We start from the raw sequence: 17,522 nt of genomic DNA on the forward strand, positions 1-17,522 counted from the left end.
AACTCGACTGCACATTAGAAGCTTTTGGAGAGCTTAAAACTCAAAATCGAAGACAGCAAAACACTCATGGCGCAGGCGACACCTAGGAACAATTGAGTAAGAGCTTCTGGGACATGAGACCCAACATCAGTATTTTTTAAAGCTCCTCAGATGATTCCAGTGTGCAGCTGAGATTAAGTGAAGGGATAAAAGAGGCTTAATAAATAAGAGGGTGCCCCAATAAGTTGCAAGGGAGAAAGAAGAGTAAGAAGTCAAGGTTAAGGACTAGTCATATTCAACAGCTTTGGAATGTAAAATAGTTAAATCCAGCCAGTTCCAAGAACTCAGCTTAGCCTTAAGAAACTGATGGCCAATCTCCAAACATCCTTGCAATCCCCAGTTCATGAGCCCTTTGCATCACGAGGCCCAGGGTACATGTGAGGGCTGTTAATGAGAGCAGCACGCCGCTTCTTCTGAGCCCCAAGGCCCAGGGAAGAAGGGAGAAGGGATTTCAAGATCACCCTGATTCTGTACGCAGCCAACAATCCAAATGGATAACTGCCCAGAGGGTTAGGAAAGAGCTGGGGGTGGGGTGGGGAGGCTGTGATAGCTCCTCAGGGGTCAGGCTGAGGGGGCCCTGGCTTCTGCGTCTGTGGTTCTTCAAGGGGAACAAAGTGACACAGATAAGACGTGAGCCCATCATCCGAGGTCTTAGGTGAACAGGTGCAACCCGATTGGTCAGGATGTAAGCAATCAGCTAGCAACACTTTCAAAAAACCACTTTATTTTGTGGTAATTTCAAATTTGCAAAAGAGTTGTGAGAATAGTACCAAGAACGCAACCATTGGCCCAGATTCACTAGTTGTTGACTTGTGACCACATTTGCTCTGTCACTCCTACCGTCTCTCTCCCTCTCTCTAAATATGTATGTATATTTTTCTGAACCATTGAGGTTCAGAAAACCCTTTACCCCTAAACACTGCACTGAGTATTTCCTATGAACAAGGATATTCTCTTGCATAGCCGCAGAATCGTGGAAATGAATGAAGACCCACCCAATGAGAAAAGCAAAGGCTATTTATTCTGAGCTGCTACAGCAGGGGAGTCGGCAACCATCACTTGATGTTTGGCAGAGACTCCCAGTTAGGCAGAGGAAGGAGAAAGCTTTATAGTGGAAGGAATGGAGGGCTTGATGGCCCTCATTGGAGGCTGTTGACACGAGGAGGGTGGAGGTGGGCTAACTAGAAGTGGGACATCCTATTGGTCAGGGATACATATTTGGTTTTCGCTGATTGGCCTTAAATTGGAAGCAGGGACAAAAATTAGGGAAGCTGTCAGTTACTAATCAAGTTCTGGTTATTTGGGGGCCAATTTTTTAAATTTCTTCATTGATTTGAGAGAGAGAGAAAGAGAGAGAGAGAGAAGCATCAGCTCATTGTTCCACTTACTTATATACTCACTAGTTGCTTCTCGTATGGACCCTGACCAGGGATTGAACCTGAGACGTCAACGTGGCCTGGAGGTCACTCTATCCATGGAACCACCCAGACAGGGCAGTTGGGTTCAATTTTGACAGAAGTCACCATGTAGCTTCCTGGATTGTCATTAGAGACAGGAAGCTGGCTTCCTGGGCTGTTGATTGTAGATCACAAATTGCTTTTCTGGGTAGGTCGCTGCAGGTTGTGAGTCTAAGTTTTATTTTTACATATGGACTGGCCATTGTCCATTTGTATATTCCGCCTCACAGTATAATGATCAAGTTCAGGTTTAACTTTGGGGGAAAACACTGTTATCTAACAAACATACTCTCCATATTCAAATTTTGCCAGTTGCCACAATTATATTCTTCATGGTGATCCTCCCTCCCACCCCTCGACGCCCCTCCGGCCCCCAGGTCCAAAATGCAGCAGAGGATCCTGCATTGCAGTTAGTGGTCATGCCTCTTTAATGTCCTTTAATCTGGAACAGTTACTCAGCCTTTTTATTATTTTTTTTTACTACTCTGACTTTTTGGCCACTTGTTTGTAGCTGGGGCCCTTCCAGGCCTTGCTTCTCGAGTCTCGTTTTAGCGTCTCCAGGACTTGTTTGCACTTACGCAGCTCAGGTAACCAGATAATCACCCTTCAGCGAGAGCCCGGACAGTCACGTCTCTATGTAGAATGGAAGAGAAGCTTGTAAACAGAGAGTGGTACCCACGGTCACGTCCTTTAGCAGCTAATCCTCCGCGGGGCCCCCGGAGTTTGTGAAACATGTTCTGGTTCCATTTGTGGAACTGTGCTGTCTCTCACTGGCTCAGCTCCCGTCTGCATTGCACATACGCAGACACTGGTTTTCTGTCCCCTTTCCTTATCTCTGCTCTGTCTGTCTCCTCCCACTGCAGTTTCCCATCTCTGCAAAGATACTGGAATCACTTTCCAGTCCCTGAGAGGGTTGGAGTGCTGTTCCCATACGGTGGTGTACAGTGGCAGCCATTTGTCCTGGGACCGTTGAAATTGGTTCGTGTTCTTTAAGAATATTGGAGACCCAGAGAAGGTTTTGTTTTGGGCCTGAAGAGCTTTGGGGGGCAGGCTTGCCACTCTGAAAACATTCACCCCTTAGGCACGTCAAGCTACTGTCAAAGAGCGATTTCTGGATCAGTCAGCAGCCTGGGTTGTAGTTAAGACCTCTGAATACTCATTCCTCTTAATACACTGAGCAATAGCAAGTGTTTATTTATAGGGGGTTGGATCAAACTAAGTTTTCCCTGTGCAGTGGTTAGGGTTGTGGTCTCTGGTGTCGACTGTGTGCTTAAATCCTGTCTTTGCTATCTAACCATGTGTAGCTGGGTAAATTGCTTAATTCAGGCTCTGCAGCGGTGAAACGGGGTAATATGCTGTTTTACAGGGTCAGAGCGAAGATTAAATGTCATGATAAATAATGGCATGTAACACAGTGGTTGGCGAATAATAGGTCTTTATTGAATATTAATCATTACTTTGCTTATTACGTAAGTGGAAACTTAAAACTCGTTTGCTAAAACTCCCTTTTCATGGCCACTATGGAAAGAGCAGGGCTTTTGGGGTCACCCAGGTGTAGATTTAAGTCCTGGCTGTGCCCATCACTGGCTGGGTAATGTTGGGCAAGTGGAAACTTCTCTAACCTCAGCGCCTCTCGTGTGTAGAATGGGAATGATAATGTCTGGTTTTGCAAATGTGTCGGGTGCAACTTGGGTGCTTAGTGATGGCAACTGTTAAGCTATTTTCTCCTCCCCCCACCCCAAGCCTTCCTGGCTCCACAGCAGTGGAGTGGTATTTCTCAAACAGGAAAGAGAGCAGCGCTAACTTTAACCTGCATCAGGGCAATGATGAGGCCGGAAGTCCTTAGGATCAGTATTATTGGAGATATTTACCATTAAATAAGCACCCACAAAGCTCTAAAAAGCCCTCGCTGGAGCAGATTTCTTCCAGTTTTTCTTTAGGTTCAGCCACGAAAAAGTGTGGCATGGAGAAAATGAGCTTTTGGTGCCTTGTTCATGTTTTCCTTTCCTTTTGGTGTCTTCAAACTAGGGGTTCAGAGTCTTACGCTTCCTCCTGGTCCAGCAGGGTCCCCACCAGATTCCTCCCCTCCCTCAGGAAACCCCCGTCTTCGAGCTCTTCCCCTTCTCGCCACCCTGCTTAGACTGTGGTCCTGTGCAGCATCCTTTAGGACCTGGGAGAAGACGGGCAGGCAAGCTGCGAGGCTCACTGGCGCTCAGGGGTAGTGGGGGAGAGTCACCTAATGTGTTATTCTTTTCAGGGCATTTTTTGGTATTTTAAACAGAGGCCTTCAATCTTGGAATCCTAGACATTTCGGGGTGTAGAGAATTTCCAATGTTTGCGCTCCTCGTTTTGTTAACAGCTAGCAGCAGAGTCTGGGTTAGATGCCAGGGCTTCCGAATTCCAGTCCAGACTCCTTCCTGTGCTGGAAATCTTGGGTTTCAAGGTAGGCAGGTTGGGAAGATAGCTTTGGTCAGATGGACGGATGCAACACCCCTTCTCCTCTGTAAGGAGCTGGGCCCCGGGCTGTGATGTGCCCTGAATGAAACCACCTTCCCAGATGTGCCAGGAATGGCTTGGGAAGATGTGTTTCAGATTTCCATTTATTAAATTTGATTTTTGAAGTGGTTTTATTTCCAAAATTTGAAAAATACATTGTGTTAATTTGCACAGGGAAGAATAACTAGATACCAAGTTATAGGAAGGTCATTTGTACTCCAAAATTCAGACATATTTGATCGTACCCACCCTAAGAACGCACTCTCCTTTCCTTAATGCCTGAGTTATTCTCAGGGGCCCACGCTCGTGGCCCGGGACTCCGGCCGGCCTCTAAGCATGCCCAGAAAGAAAGGGCCATGCATTGCTTTAAACTCTCTCATCTCACTGCCAGTGAGCCCGAAGCTTCAACTCCTGGTTGCCCTGAGAGGATTGCTTCTATGAGGTCCCTATAAATTGCAAAACTGGGACATAGAAGATAATAATGAAATCATCATCTTTTAGTGCCGTGGAAGAATGAATTGTCAGACTGCAGAGGGGTGGGAATTTCTCTGGAGAGAATGGAAATTGGGAAGGATATGTTTTGATTGAAGAAAGAGTGAAGGAAGAGGAGTAACATTTTAGAGCTTTTGGGTACTTCCTGAGTAAGCTGCTTGGAGTTGGGGAACCAGGAACCACTGAGGAACAGAAAGGCGAAATGAAGACAGATGGTCAGGCAAGGAGAGAGGTATTACTAAAAACGGAGTTGGGAGAAGGTTGTTGAAATAAATTTCACCTACTCTCCAAGTTTGCTGGTGTTGACTCCATGTTGGAAAAGCCCACTTTGACCTCTCTCAAATGCCCTGTCCTGGAGTATTTGCCTCTTTGGACTGGCTGTGGGAAAAGGTGACTAGTCCACCAATTTCACTTACAGAGATTTCCCTCTTTTTTCCTTGTTCCCAAATAAACCTTCAAGCAGGAAAGAACACACAGACCTTGACACAATTCATGTCCAGCTGAAGCAGGACTGTGGGAGTCCAGAGCCTGTAAATCAGCTTTCCTATCTGAACTCCTCAAAGAAAACCTTCCCCCCAAGCAGCCACCTCGGCCAGAGTTCACACTCACGGACCAGCCCCTAAAAGTTCTGTCTGCAGATAATGGCGGCCCCCAGCTGAACTGTCTCACTGAGAGCATCCTGTTGTCGGTGACAGGATCCAGAAGAATCCCCAAGGTGGCTGATGAGCTTTGCCTTTTGGAGGAAAAAAAAATTGTAACAAGCAATAAAATTCATTTCACATTGCAGTTTAAAAAGGTCTTTAATCATGCAATCCTGGATATTTCAGGATGCTAAAATTAGGAAGACGGTTAATTCTTCAAGTTCAATTTAGAGTGAACTGAGGCTTAACAAGGATTCAAGCGCCACCATCTCCTTGACTGAGATTTTTGTTGACATGAGCTTTTCTTAACCTTGAGGTTCAACCAGACCTTAGGCTACAAATAGCTAACACTGGATTGTCAGGGCCTCAAGTCAAGGACAGTTTGGGGACACAGGGTGAGGGAAAGTCCCAGTGTGTGTGTGTGTGTGTGTGTGTGTGTGTGCGCGTGTCCATCCAAATCATAGTTTAGTCCATGAAATCAGAATCATCTCAGAGGCTTGCTCAAAACGTTTGCTTGAAATATTCCTAGGCTCTACCTAATCCTACTGGATCTGAAATTCGTGTGTGTGTGTGTGTGTGTGTGTGTGTGTGTGTGTGTGTAGGCTGGCAGCCTAAAACTTTACATCATACACAGTTTCTCCATGTCATTCTAATGCACACCAAGGGTTGCGCGCGCGTGTGTGTGTGTGTGCGTGTGTGTGTGTGTGTGTGTGTGTGTGTGTGTGTAGGCTGGCAGCCTAAAACTTTACATCTTACAGTTTCTCCATGTCATTCTAACGCACACCAAGGGTTGCGTGTGTGTGTGTGTGTGTGTGTGTGTGTGTGTGTGTAGGCTGGCAGCCTAAAACTTTACATCTTACAGTTTCTCCATGTCATTCTAACGCACACCAAGGGTTGCGTGTGTGTGTGTGTGTGTGTGTGTGTGTGTGTGTAGGCTGGCAGCCTAAAACTTTACATCTTACACAGTTTCTCCATGTCATTCTAATGCACACCAAGGGTTGCGTGTGTGTGTGTGTGTGTGTGTGTGTGTGTGTGTGTGTGTGTGTAGGCTGGCAGCCTAAAACTTTACATCTTACACAGTTTCTCCATGTCATTCTAATGCACACCAAGGGTTGCTATTAATGAGACTCTGCTCCTAAAATTTCCAACACCTGTTTATCTCCAACCTAAATTTCAAATTCTTGAGAAAGATTGATTGGTTTCATGTTTCAACTATCTGTTACACATAACACATTACCTTAAAACTTGGTGACTTAAAAAAACAAATTTACTTTATCTCATGATTGATGGGTCGGGAATTTGAGCAGGGCTCAGCTGGGAGCTCACGCAGCATCAGCTGGTACTGCTGAAATGGGGTCGAAGGCTCTGCTTCCAAGATGATCATTCACATGACCAGCAGGTTGTTCCTGGTTGTCTGCTGAGAGCTTGGCCAGACTATCATCAACGGGGAGTCCTCATTTCTTCTCCATAGAGGCCTCTCCATGGGGCTGCGTGGCTCCTCACAGCCCTGCAGCTGGGTTCCAAAAGCAAATGCTCTGAGGGACCAGTCGGAAGTTGCAAAGCTTCTTCTGACAGCTTCAGAAGTCAGACAACATCACTTCTACCAGATACTCTTGGTCTAGAGATTCATTAAGACCAACTCAGATATAAGCACAGGAGAAATAGAATTCACCTCTGGATGTGAGGAGTAGCACGTGTATAGAGGGAGGAAAGAAATCAGTGGTGGAATCTTCTAAGGCTTTCCACTGTGCCCTGCTTGGGTCAGTTGTTGACCCCAGGTCAATTAGTCATGGACACAAGAACATAATACAGAATTAGCCACTGGGGGCTCAGCCTGGCGTATCAAAGAAGGCACTCGTTGAAAGAAGAATTGTTATAAATCTTGCAGGCACTCTTAGGGATGTCTGATGATTACAGAATCTTATAGACTTTCTAGTCTGAGCATTTATTCTGATTAAGAACTGCCCTTGGATATTGGTTATGCAAAGGAGTGTGAGCTCTTCTGACCTTTCCATGAAGTGCACAGTGAAATTTTCAGACAGTTATAGCCATTCAAGTCTGGTTCTGGTTCTCTGTAACACCCACCTATTATCTACTAGAGCAGGGGTCCCCAAACTTTTTACACAGGGGGCCAGTTCACTGTCCCTCAGACCGTTGGAAGACCGGACTATAAAAAAAACTATGAACAAATCCCTATGCACACTGCACGTATCTTATTTTAAAGTAAAAACAAAACAAAACAGGAATACAATATTTAAAATAAAGAACAAATAAATTTAAATCAACAAACTGACCAGTATTTCAATGGGAACTATGCTCCTCTCACTGATCACCAATGAAAGAGGTGCCCCTTCCAGAAGGGCGGGGGCCGGATAAATGGCCTCAGGGGGCCACATGCGGCCCGCGGGCTGTAGTTTGGGGACCCCTGTACTAGAGTAATGCTCAATTATGTATCATTTTTCTAGACTGTAAGTTTCTCCACCAGGCTTAAACTCTTAAAAGGCTTGGGCCTGTGTGTGTTGTGTATCCATCACAGTCCCTGGCACATAATAGCAAATGCATGTTGACTATTCTTGAATGAATAAGCCCATTTACTTTTCCTTATCTTCATGGATAGCGAGGTTGACTTTGATGTGGATATTGAGTCCCTATCAAATAATTCATTATATTTTCCAAGCAAAAATCACCTAACGTAGTTTATAGTTGAAATACAGATGGAAAATCAAGTAAACACTGTCCTAAATATTGGTAACTGCGTTGGCCTAGCGTGCAGAGGACCCGGGTTCGATTCCCAGCCAGGGCACACAGGAGAAGCGCCCATTTGCTTCTCCACCCCTCCGCCGCGCTTTCCTCTCTGTCTCTCTCTTCCCCTCCCACAGCCAAGGCTCCATTGGAGCAAAGATGGCCCGGGCGCTGGGGATGGCTCCTCGGCCTCTGCCCCAGGTGCTAGAGTGGCTCTGGTCGCAACAGAGCGACGCCCTGGAGGGGCAGAGCATCGCCCCCTGGTGGGCGTGCCGGGTGGATCCCGGTCGGGCGCATGCGGGAGTCTGTCTGACTGTCTCTCTCTGTTTCCAGCTTCAGAAAAATGAAAAAAAAAAAAAAAATATTGGTAACTGAAGGTAAGTTCTTTAAACCCAGCAGAGCAAGTGACTCCCTTGCTCAAGCCAGCGACCTTGGGTTCAAGCCAGCAACCTTGGCCTTCAAGTCAGCTACCCTGTGCTCAAGCTGGTGACTCATGCTCAAGCCAGCAACCTCTGAGTTTCAAACCTGGGTCCTCAGCATCCCAGGCTGATACTTTATCCTCTGTGCCACTGACTGGTCAGGCAAAATTAGTCAAATTCTATTGCTTACAACAGAAGACCCTAAATGATGCAATTATATAGTAATAATAAAGATATGAAGAAATATTTCAAAAAATGTAAATAAAAATATTTATAGCTTATACAATTAATAGAGATTTAAACAATGATGATATTCCTTGTGTTAGGATATAGTGAGACAGGGATCACATGGAATTTCACTGAGATCGTCAATTGGTGGAAATTATTTTTTATAATATGTGTCAAGATTATTGAAAAAGTTCATACTTTTTGACCTAGAAACTCTATTTTAAGCATTTTTCTTAATAAAAGAACAGGAGTTAGAGATGTAGATTTATGTAGAAAGTGTTTAGTGCTATTTATAGTAACAAGAAATTGGAATTTACTTAATATCCAATATATTAGGAGGATGGTCAAATAAATTAAAGAGGTGGCATCATATCAGAGTCAAAAGTATGGGCTCTGAAGTTGGTCAGCCTGTCTTTAAGTCTTATTCTGCATCTAATCAATGTATAGCAGTGGACCAATTGCTCTGACTTTCATCAAAATATCAACAAAAGGATTTTATCCAATAGTGTTAGCCAGTCTTCCAAGATGGCTTGCATTGATACCTGCTTTCTGGTATTTGTATCTTTGTTTAGTTCCCTCCCACATTGAAGAGGGTGACCTATGTCATTAGTAGAATATTGTGAAAATGATGAAATGTGACTTTTGAATCTAGGTATAAAAGATATTTTGGCTTCCATATTGCTCTTTTCTGTTTGTTTTGTTTTTGGTGACTTTCTCTGGGGTTGCCATGTTGGAAGGGCACTCAGTAGCCCTATGGAAAGGTCCATGTTACAAGGAACTGAGGCCTCCTGGTAACAGCCATATAAGAAAACATCTTGGAAGTGAATCCTTCAATCTCAGACAAACCTTCAGATAACACATGCTGAATAACTGACTGACATCTTGACTGTAACCTCATGAGTGACCGTTAGCAAGAACTATTCCACTGAGCCACTCCCAAACCTCTGACCCACAGAAACTGTGTAAAATAATAAATGTTTATTGTTGTTTCAAGCCACAGAGTTATGGAGTAATTTATTATGTAGCAATAGATAACAGGTCTTTTAATTTCTTTGTGCCTCAGTTTATTCATTTGTTAAATTGGGGGAATACTGCCTGCACTAGTTTTTTTGCACAGAGCAAAAAGGTAATTGAAAATTCACATATCTATCATCCTGACATAAAATCTTAGAAACAAGATGTGTTTTGATACTAAAAATTGTCAGTTTTTATTAAAGTAAAAAAAATATGGTTTATTTCGAAACAACACCCCATTGGGGTCTAATTGAGCACCTCATTATTAAATGGTAATATTCCTGCATCAAAATGTATGAGTATGCATCCCCAAGAAAGATAAATAAAGACTAAAAATAGCCTCATGTTAGTATTTGCTGTTAGGATTTGCTATGAAATGAATTGATTGCAAATACATAAAAAGAAACAAGCAAGCAGAAATAACAACAACATTGCTTTTTAGAGCTTTTGGAGTTTTCTGGAATTGTGGTAGGAGATTGTGGATTTGTATGGTTTTTTTCATTCCAGGTCTTCCCAAATGCTAACTTCTTATATTTTCTAGTTGGTCTCTGGTTATCTTTTCCCATTTATTTAAATCGATGAGAAAGAGACCAACATGGCCTCCATAACTCTTAGAAAAACCCAAGGAAAGTTAGGTTGAAGTATGGGGAAAACCAAAGTTCTAACTAGAGGATTTCTTTCCTTAGGAATTTAGTTCTCATTCCTGGGTCAGCACCTGATAGGCATGACCCTAGAGGAAGCCAGTGAGTCATCCAGTCATGGGGTTTGGAGGTGATTCAGCAATATCGAAGTGGTGTCAGGAGTGCTGTTGGCTGGAGTTCTAGAAGGTACTGATTACACATTCAATTATGCAACTGGCACAAGGCTTGCATTGTGATACAGCCCAATTCTCACCCAAACTGAGCATGTGAGACAGGGCCCTCACCTGGTAGAGCATGATCTCCTGGTAGACCTCAGGCCCTGGGAGCCCCAGGAAATTATTTCTGCCAAGATCGTTCTCTGTGCTCTCTTCAGAGAATGGGAGACAGGATGAGAGTCATTTCTGTTCATATTTATTTTCCTAACATCATCCTCTTCCTCTGAAATGAGGTCAGAGATAATTTGGGGCAACCCTTTCATACCTTCTTGATGTATTTATTATCTGCCTTCATGGTATGAGGGGAGGACTTCTCCAAACTGAGTCAGTTCTCAGTGTCCAGCATTCAATAACTGAAGTCTCATTCAAATGGAATAAGACTTTGTCCCCTATTTGTAGGCAGAATACTATACGAGAACTAGAAATCATGGGCTTGGTTCAAGCCCCATTTCTACTGATGACTCTGAATTTGGCCAAGTCACTTTATTTTTCTGAGCATCAATATTATGAATCAAGTAGAGGGGGAAAAGGAGGGCTCCATTAGCAGTTTTTTAAGTGGCAGGAGGGGAGACAGAGAAACAGACTCCTGGCTGCACCTGAATCAGGGATCTCCATTAACTTCAATATTCAACAATTATCTTTGAGAAAGCTCTCTATGCATTTCTTCCCTTTACTCTTCATTCACCCAACAGCTATTTATCGAATACTTACTGTGCACACTGTTTTAAGCATTTAAAGACACTATCTCTGCTCTCAGTTTATATTCTACTGTGATAAAGCAAAAAACACGTAAATTTTAAAAGAGGAAATGGAAGTAATGATAAGTGCTACAAGAAAAATAAGGCAAAATAAAGGGCTAGCGAGTGAATGTGGGGGGGGGGTGGAGTAACAATGAATACATAGATGGTAGGCAGGGAAAGATCCTTGGAGGTGACACTTGAGAAGAAAGCTGACAGTCATTCAATAATATTTGTTGAATGTATGTATAAACAAGAAGAAATCAGTCGTGGGAATATCTAGAGGAAGAACATTTTAGACCGAGTAAACAGAAAATGTAAAGATCTTGAATTGGGAATGACGTTGATATACATTTGATAACTAGAAAGAAGATGGTGTAGCTGAGACAGAGTGAATAGAGTGGGTGGTTAGAGAGAAAGTCAGAGGTAAGCAGGGCCTTGTAGGTTAGGTTAGAGAGAGTTGGGTTTTATTTTGAGTGCAAAGGGAAACCACTGGCAGAGTGAAATGATTTGACTTATATATATATATATTTTTTCTTTTTTCTGAAGCTGGAAACAGGGCGAGACAGTCAGACAGACTCCCGCATGCGCCCGACCGGGATCCACCCGGCACGCCCACCAGGGGCTGTGCTCTGCCCCCCAGGGGGCGATGCTCTGCCCATCCTGGGCGTCGCCATATTGCGACCAGAGCTACTCTAGCGCCTGAGGCAGAGGCCACAGAGCCATGCCCAGCGCCCGGGCCATCTTTGCTCCAATGGAGCCTTGGCTGCGGGAGGGGAAGAGAGAGACAGAGAGGAAAGCGCGGCGGAGGGGTGGAGAAGCAAATGGGCGCTTCTCCTATGTGCCCTGGCCGGGAATCGAACCCGGGTCCTCCGCACGCTAGGCCGACGCTCTACCTCTGAGCCAACCGGCCAGGGCTTGACTTATATTTTAAAGTATCATTCTGCAATGTGATACTGTTTTCCATGCATCAGAATGGCTAAAATGAAAAAGACCGACAATATCAAGTGTTGTTGAGAGGTGGAGGTGGAGGTGGAGCAACTGGAATGCCCATGCTCTGCTGGTGGGAGTAGAGATTGGTATGACAAGTCTGGGAAACTGATTGGCTGTATCTAGAAAGCTGCACACCCCATGACCCAGAAATTTCATCTCTACTTATATACTTAGGGTATACAGGTCCATCTTTTCACCAAAATATATGCATAAGGATGTTCGTAATAACCCCAAATGGGCAACACCATAAATGCTCATCAAGAGTAAAAGAGATACATAGAGATACATAAATTGTGGTATAGTCATATAGTTGAATACTAACAGCAACAAAAATGAACAAACTATAATTACACATAACAACGTGGATGAATTTCACGAACTTAATGTTGAGCAAAAGAGGTCATGCCAATGAGATCAAATTATCCAATCCCACTTGTAGAACTGCATACACAGGCACAACTAATCTGAGGTGTTGAAAGTCAGGACAGGTGGAGGGATTGAGCGAAAAAAAAAAAGAAAAAACTCACAGACACGGACAACAGTGTGGTGAATGCTGGGGGTGGGGGTGTGTGAGGAAGGTGGAGGAGGAAGGTATAGGGGATAAAATGATGAGGGACAGAGACTTGACTTGGGGAAGAACACAGAAAACAGTGTGCAGATTATGTGTTGTAGAATTGTACACCTGAAACCTGTATAATTTTGTTAACCAGTGCCACCCCAATAAGTTCAATTAAAAAAAAAAAGTCAGGATAGTGATTCCCTTTAGAGTCTAATGACTGGGAGTAGATATGAAGGAGACTTCTGGGGTGCTATAATGTCCCGTTTCTTGGTGACATATGTGTGTTTAGTGGCTTTCTCTAATCATCTCTTTACTCTTGCTTCCTCGGGCCAAACGGGCCTTGAGCCCTGAGAGATGGAACAAAGAATGCGGGAGAACATTTATCCTCGGCCACCACAGAGCACTGCCTGCTTTCCTATTTAGTGTCGCAACTTTCTCAAGAGCGTTGGGCAGATAAGCCTCATCCATTTTATAGGTAAGGAAAGTGTTGCTCAGTGACCTGCCCAAGGTCCCATGCCTCGTACAAGACTGTGCTACCAGTCTGGGTTCTTGGATGCTTCTCACAAGGCCAACTGCTTTTCATTTCTCCATACGGCCTCTCTGCATTGGGCCAACTGGTCTCCCAGGGCTCCTTCTAGCTCTGTGACTTGGAAATGTTACATTTGCATTTGAGAATTTGAATCTTAAAACTATTCTAAGAAAGTACCCTGTTTTGAGCATTATCTTTATTTATAGAACCTTATATCGACTTCTGTTTTTTTTTAAAGTGATGTTTTTGATTAAGGGGATAAAATATTATAAGTAATAAAAAAAAAAAAAGAAAAAAAAAAAAGAAGTTGAAGGCCCATTAAATCCTGGGAGAAGAAGTGGTGGTTTTTACTGTCAGAGTTTCTCAGACTCACTGCATGGGCATATGGAATCGTGTGACACATTTTTGCTCTAACCACGAAATTTCATGAATTTTCAATCACTGAATAATGAAATAAATCCTCCTTCTAGATGAAAAGGAGGAGGCAATTTTGAGGGCAAAAATATTTCCTTGAAAACTTTGTGAGTAATCAAGGCCTTCATCACATTCACTGGGGCTGAGCCCTTAAAGAAAAAGTGTCCCTCCCGTGCCTTCGGCGTGGAAGAGCAGGTCATCATGTCCCCATCGGACAAGGAGCGAGTGGCCAAGTGTCGGAGATCTATTTAGTCTCTGGGCAGCGAGGAAACAGCACATTCACCGAGTGGCTTTTGAAGGCCCTCCACTACCATCTTCTCTGTTAGCTAACCGGGTGGAGGCAGTTTACTGTTGCACACAGGAAGGACCTCATGGCTATAAAAGTGGAGCCTGAGTTCTTCAAGGGCAGGAACCATTGAAGGGATTTAAGCAAGGAAGCAACCTGGCCAGATTTATGTTTTAGAAAGGTAAATGGTTCTATTGCTGCCTCACTTCTGCTGGGATTGTTCTCCAGCCCTGCCTTCCGGGGGCAGGGGGAGAGGGATTTAGAACTGGGGAGTATGGAGCCAGGGAGAACAGTCAGAGAGCCAGAGATCACTGCATCTCCACGAAACATCACTGTCTCCTCTTTCCCATCCTTTCTGCTATCACTGTCATCTACGTCATTGTTAATTTAAATTTTAAATGTCATTCATCTTTTAAATGTCGTTGTGCATTTTACTTCTACATCTGTTATTACCCGCACTATACATACTGACTATTTTTGCATTAGACATTTACACGGTGATTTTAAGTGCTTCTTCCTCATCAAGCCCTGAGAAGGAGGGGGATATCATCATTCCTAACATACAATTTGGGCAGGGATGTCCTAGTGGTGTTCAGTGACTTGCCTAGGGTCTTCTTGCCTAGGAAAAGCTGGATGGTGACTTCTTATCATTGCCTCCAGTGAGAAGATGGGGGTAGGGCCAAGTGCCCGCCATCCTCCCTGTTGGACACAGAGATATTAAGACCTGTAAACTGATGATATTTGCCATCAGGGGTCCCTGGAGTGAGGGACAGGAGGGAGAGGAGGCATTAATACGGTCCCAACCTGCCTAGTGAAGAAGGTGAGTTGTAAAAGAGCCAGCACAAGGTAGCAAAAACTTGGATACCTTTATCCCATCTAACATTTTTATTTATAGGTGGGGAGATCAAGGTCCAGAGAAGGGACGTAAATGATAACAATAATTGTTATAAATGGTTCAATGCTGGCTACTTTATGGATGCCACCCTTTCCGATCCTTGCGGCGACCCTATGAGGGAATGTATTTCCTAGGGCTGCTGCCACAAATTGCCACAAACTTGCTGGCCTAAAACAACAGGTTTTTGTTCTCTCACAGTTCTGGAGGACAGAAGTCCCCAATCAAGGTGTTGGCAGGGCTGCCCTCCCTCCAGTGGCTCTAGGTGAGAGGCGAGAACTCGTCCTGGCCCTGCCAGTTTCTCCTGACTTCAGGCGTTCCTCAGCTCAGAACTCCAAGCTCTGTCTTCATCTTCACATGGCTTTCTCTCCTGTGTCTCAGACCCCCTCAGCCTTGCTCTTGGAAGGACATTTGTCATTGGATTTAGAGTCCAACCAGATAATCTAAGATGATTTCATCTTGAGATCTTTCATATAACTACATTTGCAAAGACACTTTTCCCACATAAGGTTACATCTTTGGGGGGAGGGGCTATGATTCATCCTACTACAGAGTGATATCATTATCATTTCATTTCACCGAAGAAGACACTGATGCTCGTAGAGGAGTCCTTCCCAAGGCCATGCAACCTGCAATGCACTGTATTTAATAACAGTAATGGTAATAACGGCTAACCCACAGACAGCACTTACATATATTAATTCAGTTAATCTTCTCAAAAACTCTATAAGGAAGCAGATATCACCATAATTCCCATTTTAGAGATGAGAAAACTGAGCAACAGAGGGGTTGGTTAATTTTCCCAGGGTCACACAGCCAGTGAAGAGCAGAACCAAGCACATTGGCTCAGCCTGTGCTCTCATCCACTCCAGTACTGCCTTAAAGGTTTCTCCTCAGACCTGAAAGGGCACCACACACACCATTGGTAGGGATGTTTCCAGTGGTTGTTTGGGAGTTTTAAAAGAGAGTCTGAAAGCTGAGTACCTGAGATCTAGCAGGGGAGACAGACCATGGGCAAGAACGCAGACCCATGGGGCTTGCACACGCCCCTGGGCAACGAGCATCCTTTTGGCTCAGGGAGACCCCCTACCTGTCTCGAAGCTTTAACCTGGCTGACGGCTCCGTGACAAACCTCTCTTCTTTTCGTTTTGTGCTTCCCTGCTGACGGCTCAGGCACCTGTGGGTCAGCCAGGCCTTCGGCTGCTCTCTCCCTCTCCCCTGCTCCACACCTCCTCCCCTTCCCACGTTCAGTTAGTGACTAGTTCTCTGTGGGTCCTGCCACCTTGTTTCACGAGCCCTGCCCTTCCTTTACTGCTCACTGTTACGTTAATGGCCATAACTCATCATCCCTCCTGGATACTGGACCAGCCTTCCATCTAAACTATCTGGACTTCTCCATCCTTCTACCAGCTGCTGGCAGAGTGACAATCATGGAGCATCCATCTGGGTCAAGACCACACTCCCTGTGCCCGACCAGTTAACCCCTTCCTCACGTTGCAACTTCCTGCACACCCCCGCCCCCGTGCCATTCTGAGAACTTACCTTCTCCTTCCTTAAACCTTAAATGCCTGGACTGCCATTCATTCATTCATTCATTCATTCAGCAGCCTTTGTTGATTGCCTTCTCCGTCAGGAACCGAGGAAACAGATATGAACAAGGTATTCGTATTCTCTGTCCTCATGGACCTTCCATTCCTGTGGGGAATAACTAAATAAACTCTGAAAAGCCAATAAGTAAAACAATAAATGATTATGAGAAAAAGGTATGAAGAGAAGAAACAAGGGGTGAGAGAGAATGAGGCAGTGGGTGGCGTGAGGCTACTTTTGATAGGGTGGTCAGGACAGGTGCCGGAAGGTTCTTGTGATAACTGAACTAGGTAATATATACTGCTCACAAAACTTATTTCAAAATGAGTATGAAGCGATAAAATATCCCCTAGGTTCTGTGAGCAGTGTAGTTACAGTGCTTAGTAAACGGGCAATAGACATTAGCCATTATTACTCACTGACTCCCTCATCCGCCAGGCATTCTTTGGGGGCTAATTGTTACACCAAGGTGCAGAGATACTGGTGATCTCTGTCTTGAGTGGAGAATTATCTGGCCTCCCTCAAACCCATTGGCTTTTTTAGTTTTGTTCTTCAGATAAGTAAGCCAAATAAATCTACACCCAAAGTGGGGATTAATTCTATTTTTTGTCTCAAACACTCCACAAAAGACGAGTCTCAGAGGCCCTGCTAATGAATTCTATTCTTTCCTCTTTGGTCTTATTGTGAGCACAGATGTCTCCGCATCACTCCCCCCCCCAGGCCCCTTTCAGAAGGTTTTGATTTTGTGGTTGCCCTGAGGTGGCCTCCCGCCTCTGAACGTGGGTAGAGCTGACAGGTCTGGGGAAACGGCAAAGGCAGCCCCTGGTCCTGAATAGGACATACCCCTGTGCCTATGTCTTCCTAACTTACCAACACCTCGGCCTCTCGAATCTCTGTATCCTCAAAGCACGACTTTATGGCCCACTGGCTTGTTGTGGGAGCATTACTGGAAATTCTGAATCGCAGGTCCTGGAATCCTAATTGAATCAGACAAGTGAAATGAAGAGCAAAAGAGACTTGTGGATATCTTTAGGGAAACAAAAACCAAATTCCCCACAAGAAGGGAATGACGTGGCATTTGAACGGGAGCCTGGAATTCCTATAAGATTTCGTGAGAGCTGACATTTCAGAAACCAGACCC

Source organism: Saccopteryx leptura, chromosome 3, assembly GCF_036850995.1.
Source record: "Saccopteryx leptura isolate mSacLep1 chromosome 3, mSacLep1_pri_phased_curated, whole genome shotgun sequence".
In the NCBI taxonomy this organism is placed as follows: Eukaryota; Metazoa; Chordata; class Mammalia; order Chiroptera; family Emballonuridae; genus Saccopteryx; species Saccopteryx leptura.